The 12,208-nt window shown below is 43.1% G+C and overlaps 1 long non-coding RNA gene across 1 annotated transcript in view; it reads right to left on the reverse strand.

Annotated features, from left to right (window-relative positions):
• LOC135181110 (uncharacterized) overlaps positions 1 to 11,594 on the reverse strand; it is a 94,214-nt gene extending 82,620 nt beyond the window's left edge. The window contains exon 1 of the long non-coding RNA XR_010304729.1: positions 11,311 to 11,594. This is a non-coding gene — a long non-coding RNA (uncharacterized LOC135181110). The remainder of the gene's footprint in view (positions 1 to 11,310) is intronic.
• Between the last annotated feature and the right edge of the window lie 614 nt (positions 11,595 to 12,208).

A 12,208-nucleotide genomic window follows, 5' to 3' on the forward strand; every position in this document is an offset into this window, starting at 1 on the left:
GTTGGAACTAAATGATCCTTAAGGTCCCTTCTAAACTAAACCATTTTGTGAATCTATGAATAATTAATTTGGATAAGTTTACTCCAGAATAAAGCACAACCATCCTTCACAGTACAATGTTTATCCCTCACATCTCTTAGGTTTCTCCCCTTCCCTTACCTTTTACAGTCAAAAAAAATCATTTTTACAAGCTGTGGCTGATCAGCTGTCAGTTTGCTCTCATTTTTAAATGTAACAAAAACCCTTGAGCTCAGTTTGGTTTTCTTTAATAGGTGCTTCTGAACAATGGAGAGCGAGTAGTTACTTCAGGTATTCCATAATACTCTAGCTCAATTGATACTGTTCTAAGCCTCCAAATCAGCTTTTAAATTTGCATGACAAACACAGCACATGTGACATAAGCTCACAACTTGGCTTTACAAATTTATGGACGCTTCTTATTCCTATAAGAGAGGAAGAAAAACAGGAAGCTTTTTGTGCTAAAGTGTTTTGATTCCAAAACATTTCTGACTGCTTCACATTTATGAGATCTGTGTTCCTCTGCCATACAGTAAAGGTGGTAAAAGGGCACTGCAGAGAGTGCAAAACAGAAAAAAGAGACTGTAACAAGCCCTTTTCAACACCAGCCAGAAGTGCATAAGACCACTTTGCTCTGCTTTGTGTTTAAAAATGTCTTACAAAGCAAATCTTTCCCTAGGGAACAGGGCAAGGTATTTGCAGAACTTTTCTTCAAGTGTCTTCAGCTCTATTTTGGCTGAAGAAGAGAAGCAAGATGACAGCTGCTGAAGAGAACTGGAAGCACAGAAATCAACCAAACCACTCACATCACCTCTATTCTCCATTTTCACATTCGAGGTGGACAAATATGCAAAGTAAATCACAACCTAACAGTTTGGCATCACTGCAGGTAAATATGAAGATATTTTTATCCCATTGACAGTTAGGTTTTCACTGAATTGCTTAGTTCCTGACTGTACCTCCTTTGTCCAGCTCTATTAAAACAGAGCATACAGAAATGTATTTAATTTAGCTTATATAGTTGTATGTACACAAACTGAGCTGATTTATAAGCACAGTCTTGAACAAGTACTTAACACTTTGAATCTCCAGCTCAGCTGCACTCAAATGACTTGTACCAGACTCAATTCTCACCTCAGCTTGTTCAAATACAAAATTCCCTGTTGTTCAGGAGGCTGGTGGCTAATCAAATGCCAACCAATTAATGAAAAATAAGAGGTAAGATACCAGATACAGTGAAAATCACCAGTCAGCACAACAGGAAACAAAGCTGAGTGAAATTATAATTGCAGAATGCTATTATTCATGTGAAATTGAAGGAAGACTAATTATATGACTAAGAACCTGTAACAGGACTTGGGACAAGATATAATTTGCTTCTTGGCTATAGTGAAGTCTTCCTGATTGACTTCATACTGCTTAGCTTCTCTCCCATGTCCCTTTTCCATGATGGTGTTTACACTGCTTTCTCTTTCTGCATGCTTCTTTGTAATTAAAAGAAACAATCAAACAAAGTCACCAAACACACAAAAACAACTCAAGAGGTGTAGGTTAAATAAATCTTTCATGCAAAATTTTATCTTATTATAGCTTACAAAAATAATCTATTAGCATCGATAGTAGTAGGTCAAGAGATGTTCTTCTCCCCTTCTACTCTGCCCTGGTGAGGCTGCATCTGGAATATTCTGTCCAGTTCTGGGTTTCTCAGCTCAAGAAGGACCTCAGGGAAGTGCTGGAGAGCCCAGCAGAGCCACAGAGACAATGAAGGCAGTGGAACATCTCCCTTGTGAGGACAGGATGAGGGAGCTGAGGAGCCTAAGGGCTGCCCTCATTTATGTCAATAAGTATGTGCAGGGCAGTGCCAGAAGGACTGAGCCAGGCTCTGCTCAGTGATGTCCAATAAGACAAGAGGAAACAGATGCAAGCTGGAGCAGAGGAGGCTCCACAGGGCCAGAAGGAAAGCTTTTTCACTATCAAGGTGCCAGAGCCCTGGAACAGGCTGCCCAAGACACATTGTGTGGTGGTCTTCTCTGGAAGCATTTGAAGCCTCCATAGATATATTCCTGTGTGATCTGCTTTTGGTGATTCTACTCTGGCAGAGAGTTTGGACTGGATAATCTTCTGAGGTCCCTCCAAACCCCTAACACTCTGTGATCGCTGAACACCGAGGACTCAGTGCAATGATCTGCTAATCAAAGCATAAAGTGTACTTTAAGATATTACCTATATTTCAACCTTTACTCTATCACAAGCCCTAAGGCTGGATCTGTAGAAGTCTTATTTCTATTTTGATGTTCATTACTACTGGAAAAGTAGGTATGAATTAAACATGATAAAAACACGCTTGACATTGTATCGTCTCAAGACTGGAGTTGGATCTTCTGCTGATGTTCAATACTATTCTGCCATCATGCCAGCTTCAAAAGGACAAAGTGCTGATTGGAAGAAAACATGGGGCTTGAAGTTCAGATTGTAGCATAAGAGGCTGTGAGGTTTTGGTTTTAGGGTGTGGGTCTTTTCCACTGGGCGAGCTGTGGGTCATGGGGTGGGGGGAAGGTTGCTGGCTCCTGCATTTCACTGCACTTAGGCTGAAGTAACTGCATTGAATCATCTAATTTCCAGTAAAATTATCTCAACCCACAGAGTTTGTTCTTTTTGTGTGTGTTGCTCTCCTTACCATCTGTGTGTGGGGAGACTGGCTTGTGAGAGCAGGCTGTGTTAACCCAGGGTATCCTATTAAACATCATGCTCAGCATTTTTTAACTAAGCAGGACTTTCAGTGATGTTGTAGGGTTTATATCATGGAAAACATTACCATTACAGGGCTCATTCCATGAGAATCTACTCCTTTTCTTCCAACAACCTCAGCAGTTAAAAAAATTCCCAGTTTTTTTTGTTCCACTCCAGAAATACATTAATTGATTGGACAATACCCACACACATTAGACCAGAAGGTGTTGATTGACTACATAAGCACCTTTTTAAGCTACACCAATTTGCCTACTGAACAACTCCTCAAATATTTAGCCTTTAGTGTTTAAAGACAAAAGTGCAGAAAAGTTTAAGTACACAACAAAAAACACCCAACGAATTAAAAATGCTTTAAAGATAGTTTTGCTTTACTTCAGGAATTGGTGCAGCATGGCATCTCTCAACATATCAGGTGTATTTTGTGTGTTAAGAATAGGCTTGTTCACAATGCATTACAGATAGCTTTGCTCTAGTTATTTACATATTGCTGTATGAAGGCTATGATGCTTACTGCTCTGATAGAGCCTTGAGTTACTCATTTGATGACTGACTTTGATGCACATCAAGATATTTCTGCATTCCACTTACAAATCCTCTCTCGTTCTTAGCACACCAATTGGAAGATTTCCATCTACAGGTTAGAGATTATCTGATAGCCACCAAGTGAACAATCAAAATACACTAATCTATGCTTCTTGTTCATTGTTTGCCTAGTTGGCTAGCCAGCTTAAAGCTTAGAAATAAGAATGATTTCTCTGCTTGCAATACTCATTTAAATCTTTGTAAATAATGATGCTCTACAACTTTTCAATGTGCTTCAGGAACACATCTCACCACCACCTTCTGAGCTACACTATTCTACTGGAGTGATTTATAAAATGATTAGTAGAAATCTCTTCAAATTAGTTTTCTTCATTCAAATCTTCATATTTGAGTTATTTAATCTAAATTAATACAAAGAGCAATGCTGTATCAATAATAATATAACTGACTGCAACACCTAAAATAACCTACCAAGGATATATATATAAAAGCAGTTTCTACTATTTAGATGGAAGTAGGAAGTCAACTTACATATTCTTTTCTAATCTTCCTAGAGGAAGAAAGATCAAATCATATGAGCAAAGTAATTTGGAAGTAGTCTTGCAGAAGAGACTTTCTGTAGTTTAAAGGTAGAAGGTTTCTCCAAAAACTCCTCCAAATTACTTTGTTCTTCTGAGTCAATTTAATTCCTTGCAAAGAATCTCTTCTGGACTGACCTCCTTGAACCTTTGTGACCAATGCAATAAAACACTAAAAGACCTAGAGATTAGAAAAGAGAGCCTTGAAACTAAAAAGTGTTCCTCAGGGCTATAAGTTACACCACCAGAGTGAGAATGAATCCCAGTGGGAAGGGAAGATCCTGTATCCCTACCACTAATTATCTGCTTCGCAATCTACTCCCATTATAATTGTAATACTTTCTAAACGCAGCTCTCCTTTCTCATGCCTGCAGCAACTCATTGTTCCCCGTTTGACAAAACCCCTCTTTGTTTGGGAATGGCAAGCTATGTAAACTGCACAACAGCCTTCAGGAAAAGAATCAGATCTTTGTGTTTGTACTACATATTTCTCTTCCACCTTTTATACAAGCGATTTGCCCACAGAAGCTGCACGGATGTTCCAATAGCAGAACTTAAAAAACCCACTGATCTACAGGTCTAAATCCTGCTTTGTGCCATGTACAGCTTTACCCACTGCGTGTTTTCATTAATTATGTTTGGTTTCTCCTGCTATTTAAAAATGAGAAAAATAGATTTTGTGCTTGGGTACAAGTGAGAGCTCTGAAAGCTTGCTAAGAATTATCCACTAAAAAACATTTTGACTGTAGAGAAATAAAATGCATGTTTAAAAGAGAAGGAATGCATTTATTCCCACAGACCAAGCAACTCTGCACCCCTATGTTCTAGGAGCATATTCTGTTGGTACAACTGCAAGCTAGGCTCCTGCACAAGCCAGAAGCACTGCAGTTGTATCCCCTCCCCTGAAAATCCCATGGCATACTGTGCCTGAAGGCAGACTGCAGGTTCTTGGGCCACACACTAAATGCTTTTGGATGTCTAGTTGCAGAAGACCTTCCTGTTCTTGCCAGATGGCTCTGGCTTTGTGACTGCACACATCCCAATAACAAAACACACCCCCACAAATTTACAGATCTTGAAAAAAATACAAGAGAAGGAAGTTTTCACAGAAGGCAATAAGGCATGAAAAGCACACCTATAACCTCAGAGCCAAAATGCATTTTATGCTTATACTCAACATACTGTGCACCTACCAGGTGTAGAAAGTTTTTTTGGCCCATGTTTTTATTCCTTTTCCTAAAGGTGCAAAATTACTAGAGCACTAGAACTCCCTCAGCAGGCATGGCTGAGTACAATCTCTGCTAAAGCCTAACCCTGAGTATATCAAGTGTAATTCTGCAATGGCTCAGTTGTTAATGAAAGAGAGATCCCTAAATGAAGAAGGAAGCCTATAGTTTATGAAAGGATTTGTGGGAATTGGGGAACAATTACCATTCACTCAGACACTTGCTTGGCCAGCTGCATACATATATTCTGTCTTCATGAAGACCTTAATCCACAAATGAAACCATCTTTTAGGGAAGGCCAATGTTTTGAGGAGGTTCATTGTTCCAAAGGCAAGAAGTAGTCATTTATAATCAGAGCTTTTAGTTATAGACAGACTGGTTTGAATCTAAATTATTTCATGGTTACTCAATATCCTTTTTCTTCTTTGTTTTGAAATTATTTCCCCCCCCAAAAAAAAAATTTAGATGAGGTTTTCTTTAATGTCTGCCAGGTAATTTTGTAGTACTTTTAAAATACAGAAGAAAATTGGCAGTGAAGTAATCATTTTACACTAAGCAACAACAGAAGATTATTGAAGTGGAATCACAATGTTCAAGTCCTTTAGTTACAAAACACTTTTATCCCAAACACCTGCATCTTTCCCCAGGCTGAGAGAGCATTTTGACTTGAAAAAGAATGTTAGAAGCTCTAGTGCATTATCACTTCAGATCACCTACAGCCAACTGATTCTGGGTGTCAATTAATGTTATTACCACCTAATCACATGCTGCTTAATGCAAACTGTGGGCTATACCCCTGGCTCTGCATACAGATTGGGATTCACAGTCAAAAAGCTGTTTGTAAAGGGTAGTTTACAGAAACCACAAATATGGCACTAGTTTCTAAGCCAGACAATTGGAGAATCACACATACTCCAAAGAGGAAATTTTAGTGCAATTAAATGCATCACATGGAAAGATTTTACTGCCTAGAGTATCACAGGTCTAGAAACTTCAAAAGCAAAAAGTCTTTCTATTAGGTGGGACTCATTCTGCACACTCTAAAAATACTCCTGAAATTAGAGCTGGGGACAAGGTGGACTAGATCTCCAAAGACACCTTCAAACCTCAGCTGTTGTCAATCTCTGATAAGTAGGGCCAGTCTTCCAGGTAGTGGTCAGGCAATTGTGATATACAACCAGCTACGGTAAACAACCTTGCACATTCTCACAGTAAGGACTGGGATCTCACATGTTAAATCACAGGTATCTTGCATTTCACCCTCATCTTCCTAAGAAGCACTGCAGCCTTAGTTGCAGTGACCATGACAGTTGAATTTAAGATCCTCAGGGCAACCAGGAGGAGGTATTCCAAGCTTATGACCCTAAACTTTAGGCATGCAGTCTAAGCTCCAGTCTAACCCTGTTTTGCCTCATCTTCAAACTATTCCCCCCCATCCTGTCTCTAGACACCCTTAGGAAACGTCCCTCTGCAGCCTTCCTGTAGGATCCCTACAGGTATTGCAAGGCAGCTCTAAGGTCTCTACTGGATCCTCCTCTTCTCCAGGCTGAACAACCTCAGCTCACTCAACCTATCCCCACCTAGTAGAGGTGCTCCAGCCCTTTGATAACCCTTGCAGCCCTCCACTGGACTCTCTTCAACAGCTTCAAACATCAGTTCCCTCAGCTGGGTTCTGCATAGAAATGCATTCAAATGAAGATTGAGTTTTCCAAAGCCAGCAGAACACAGAACATGTAGAACACGTTAGGTTAGTAGTAATTCTGTCACAGAATATGTGATTGCTATCTGATACATTAGTTGAAACTCTGCCAAAACATACTTGAGGAGTTAGTAATCTTACAAATTATTTCTGAAGAATTTCTTTTCTATTCTAATTAAAAGCCCACTTTATATACACTAGGAATCTTATTTCCTTAATTATTTTCAAACAGCTCCTGAATGGTTTATGCATTCATCCCCAAACACACCAGCTTGTTATCCCCCACTGGAATACAGCATATGCTGAAAATTAATTTGAATATCAAAATCACAAACACTCTTTGCAAATATCTGTTTGCTGACCAAACTTTCTGTTATGAATTAAGCATGGCTAGGGAAGTTGCATAACACAGGAAGCAAAAAAGCAATGAGGGACTGTTTAGGATGTCAGGTAGTGATAGAATTAAGGGGAATGGAGCAAAACTAGGAGTAGGTAGATACAGATCAGGTGTTAGGAAGAAATTGTTCACTGTGAGAGTGGTGAGACACTGGAACAGGTTGCTCAGGGAGGTGGGAGGCCACATTCCTGGAGCTTTCTAAAGCCAGGCTGGATGGGGCTCTGAGCAACCTGGTCTAGTATGAGGTGTACCTGCCCATGACAAGGTGGTTGGAACTGAATGACATTTGAGGTCCCTTCCAGCCCTGATAATTCTGATTCTGTGACAGACTATTTCACAGTATGGAGACTGGTCAGACCAGCACCAGTGTTGCATACTGTGTCATGGCTTGAGTACAGAAGTGCTTCAGCCTGTCAAATTGCAACAGACTTCCATTTGACATCATTGCCTAGGACTCTATCTGGAAAGGCAACACTTGCTGCTAGACCTCACTGAAGCTCCAAGCATTACAGAATCCTATCTCCAAAATGTCTTTGATGAAGTCCAGACCCAGATGTTGCCTTGCTATTGATCTTTATGTCTGTCTTTGCTTGCTTTTGAGAGTCACATTGAGCAATTTCAGAGTTGACCAGAACTGCCCTGGTGCTTCTATTCTGTGGTAATATTTTCTAGTGAAACATGGATGCAACCATCTCTATTTAAACAAAACCATCATTCTTTGCCAACAGAACGCTGAAAAGCTTTAAAAGAGCAGTCCATGCCTCAACAACACCCTCCTATAAAAACTTAAACAGGCCAATCCAAAACTGAAAGGTCAAAGCATGCATCATCTTGATTACTGCACATAGCAATCTTGATAAATAGAAGAATCAGTCTGAAATACAAACTATATTTAAATGAGAAAATCCTTTTGGTAAATATTTATGCATATCTCTCAGGACTCTTAATATAGACTTCAGACTGCATAGAAATACAAGAATTATAGTTTTCACCAAGAGCAGAGTGGTATAAGCCTGAAGGGTTTCTGCAGCCTCTTATCTAACTCCTAATCTAACTGCATGAAGTCTGTGCCTTGGTTCTAATCTTCAAACAGCAGGTAAAGTCACCTCCACATTAAAAACTGCTTTCAGCTCAGAAAGCACCAAGGTAGTTGCACTTCCAGGATGTAAAACTTACTGTAAGTGGTTGTGACCATAATGAAGGCTTCTGAAATTTGGAGGAGAAAGCAGTGAAACCATCTTCTAGAAAGAGGTTACAAAAATGCCAAGTGCAGCAATTTTGCAATATGACTTCTGCAGTCAAAGCCTTTGACTTGAATGTAACTTTTGCTCTAATGTCACCCAGTGACTTAAGTGTAAGCATAAAAATATTTGACCCAGAACTACATAAGTAGACAGAGGGAAAAGTGAAAGAGTAAAAAAGGTAAAAGAATAAAACATGGAGAGTGTTTTGAGCAGCAAGTTAACAACTGCAGAGCAAAGCTGCAGTTGCAACCTATTAAGGAAGTACAGTCTTGCAGTAATTAGATAAGGTCCTAATTATCACTTTAGAGTATAGACAGTGCTTTTTAAAGTGATATAAAAGCAAGTCCATGAAAAAAGAAGTCCTATCTACACATCACAGAACATTGGTTCAGAGAGATCAGAGTTTGGAGCCAAATCATCGCCTAAACAGGTAGAAACTCAAGAAAGGGAGCAGGAGGCCCCCATGCAAACTCAAGTAGAAGAAAGTCCACATACCATAGAAGGAGGGCCTGGCCACTTGGGAGGAATGTAAGACTGTTGTCAGAGGATGTTGGAAGGCACCTAGAAAAGCTAAGGTCTCTTTGAAATGAAACCTTGCAAGAGAGGTCAAGGACCACAAGCAATGGTTCTTCAAATACATTGCTGCCCAGACTAACACTAGAGGCAATACAGGCCCACTGCTGAATGAAGTGAGTGTCCTGATGACAGAGGATACAAAGGCAGCAGAGGTAGTGACACCTACCCCAGTCACCACAGGTGGATATACCTGCTGGGTAACACTTGGCTGCTTCCGATCCAAACAAGAGAGAGTAAATAAATAGAGGAGACAAAAGAAGAGATTCATGTCAGGCTACACCAAATGAACACCTGCACTTCACAGGCCTGGGTAACTGTTTGCCACCTTCTTCCCTCCAGATAAATATCTGTGAAGAAATGACTGCTCTTTCTGTATCACTGACAAATTAAATGAAACCCTTGAGGAAGTGCTTGGAGGCAAGCTCCACACAGGTTCATTTCCCTTTTTTGCATGCCAGGGAAGCAACCATCCTGGGAGCAACTAATTAAAAAGGACTCGACCCTTTGTGCACAGTCCTACTGGCTGCTTTGTAACACAGCGACCATTCATCTAGACATGGAGAAGGCAGTTGAACAGAGCTTCCAACTTCACTGGCCCAGCTGCTTGGAACCAGAGCACCCTCAGTTACCCATCAGAACATCACTTGTATAAACTTCAGGCCAGACACAGTGAGAGAAGTCACAAGGTATTAGTGTGTAAGGGAGGAAAGATTCAACATCCTTTCCTCCCCAGTATTGACCCCAGGGGGATGCCACTAGAAACAGAGCTTCAGCTAGATTCTGTCCTGTTGACCACAACTCTCACTTCTCTCCTTTAACCAGTTCACAATCCACCTCACTGCCTGACCACCTGGGGAGGCAAGACAGGCAAGAAGGGCACTCACCTTCTGCTGTGGCCATGAACATGCCTTCCCTCTCCCCTCTCATTTGGGTCTCTGTCTTGCACCTGACCAGGGCAGGACACAGAGGCCACTTGACGCTGGGTGCTGTATCACAGGTGTTCACATTTCTGCTGCAGGGAGAGCAGAGCCTGGCTCCCTCTCACACTCCCTTACAGCATTCAGCCTCTCCACCTGGCTCCACCGCTCTGTCTCCTTCTCACACTCCCTTACAGCATTCAGTCTCTCGACCTGGCCCCACCGCTCTGGCTCCCTCTCACACTCCCTTACAGCATTCAGCCTCTCCACCTGGCTCCACCACTCTGTCTCCTTCTCACATTCCCTTACAGCATTCAGTCTCTTGACCTGGCTCCACTGCTCTGTCTCCCTTACAGCATTCAGCCTCTCCACCTGGCTCCACTGCTCTGTCTCCCTCTCCCTTACAGCATTCAGCCTCTCCACCTGGCTCCACCACTCTGTCTCCTTCTCACACTCCCTTACAGCATTCAGCCTCTCCACCTGGCTCCACCACTCTGTCTCCTTCTCACACTCCCTTACAGCATTCAGCCTCTCCACCTGGCTCCACCACTCTGTCTCCTTCTCACATTCCCTTACAGCATTCAGTCTCTTGACCTGGCTCCACTGCTCTGTCTCCCTTACAGCATTCAGCCTCTCCACCTGGCTCCACTGCTCTGTCTCCCTCTCCCTTACAGCATTCAGCCTCTCCACCTGGCTCCACTGCTCTGTCTCCTTCTCACACTCCCTTACAGCATTCAGCCTCTCCACCTGGCTCCACCACTCTGTCTCCTTCTCACACTCCCTTACAGCATTCAGCCTCTCCACCTGGCTCCACCACTCTGTCTCCTTCTCACACTCCCTTACAGCATTCACCCTCTCGACCTGGCTCCACCACTCTGTCTCCTTCTCACACTCCCTTACAGCATTCAGCCTCTCCACCTGGCTCCACTGCTCTGTCTCCTTCTCACACTCCCTTACAGCATTCAGCCTCTCGACCTGGCTCCACCACTCTGTCTCCTTCTCACACTCCCTTACAGCATTCAGCCTCTCCACCTGGCTCCACTGCTCTGTCTCCTTCTCACACTCCCTTACAGCATTCAGCCTCTCCACCTGGCTCCACCGCTCTGTCTCCCTCTCCCTTACAGCATCCAGCCTCTCCACCTGCCCGTCCAGCTCAGCCACCCCGCTCACAGCAAACACAGGTGCTGTCTCTGCAGTCCGCCATTGCAAGTGAAGAGCTGCAGGAGCAGCCAGAGGCCCAGACCACTGTCCGGGTTACCACACTCCTTTCGCTAACAGCTTTTACACAGGTCACAACCACAGCAGCTCCTGCCTGTGTGACTGCCCCCCACAAACTGCCACAGCATGCCCAGGTGACTCACCATGTTCCCTCCTGTTTGGCCTTCTTCAGTGCAGATCCCTGCGCTCCTGAGGGGTTTGAAGAGGCCGCTGAGGCTGTGGCTGCACTCAGGCCTCCCTCACTTCTCTCATGAGAGCAGCCAGCCTGGTGAGGGAGGTCGCTTCAGGCCCCACACCTACTCCAGCCGAGGGGGGAAAAAAGACTCCATCTACCAAGCGCTGCCGCACTGCCACAGGGACAGTTGGACTCCAGACAATGATCTCAGCCTTCTTGAGGAAGGCAGCCCTCAAGAACTGAGTCAGAAAACCCAGGAGAGCAAGGAGAAGCTCTTCTAAGATGCTTGCCCCACCAAATTTCCCCTTTTATACCCAGCGTGATGCTGATTGCCTGGAACGCACCTGTGGCAAATTGGAGCCAGCTGTCCTGGCTGACTCACAACCCCTAATGACCTGCAGCCCGTGGCTGGCCTGTGACTCTCTCCCAGCAAAACTAAGACACTAACACATGACAGGGAATCAGACAAGCAAAGTCTCTGCTTTTGCACGGTGCTTTGTGTTCAATACTTCAGTGTTTGTGTGTGGCGTTATTTACCCTGCGCAAAAAGTATAGGCCTGGTGTCTTTCCTTTATTCAGCGCTTCAGAATGGCTCATTGCCATAGAATCACAGAATCAACCAGGTTGGAAGAGAGCTCCAAGATCATCCAGTCCAACCTAGCACCCAGCCCTAGCCAGTCATGGGTATATTACACCCACAGGTTTGTTCCTCTGACAGCTCTTACCTCAGGAAAATGACATTTTTGCATTTAAAGTTAAAGGTGACTCTAATTTGCAGCTGTAACGAGCTGTAAGAGATCGTTATATGGTATGTGTGCCAAAGGAGCTGCCTTAAGATGGTCAAGTACATGGTGATAAGGGCTGCT

Source organism: Pogoniulus pusillus, chromosome 14, assembly GCF_015220805.1.
Source record: "Pogoniulus pusillus isolate bPogPus1 chromosome 14, bPogPus1.pri, whole genome shotgun sequence".
NCBI classification, from domain to species: domain Eukaryota; kingdom Metazoa; phylum Chordata; class Aves; order Piciformes; family Lybiidae; genus Pogoniulus; species Pogoniulus pusillus.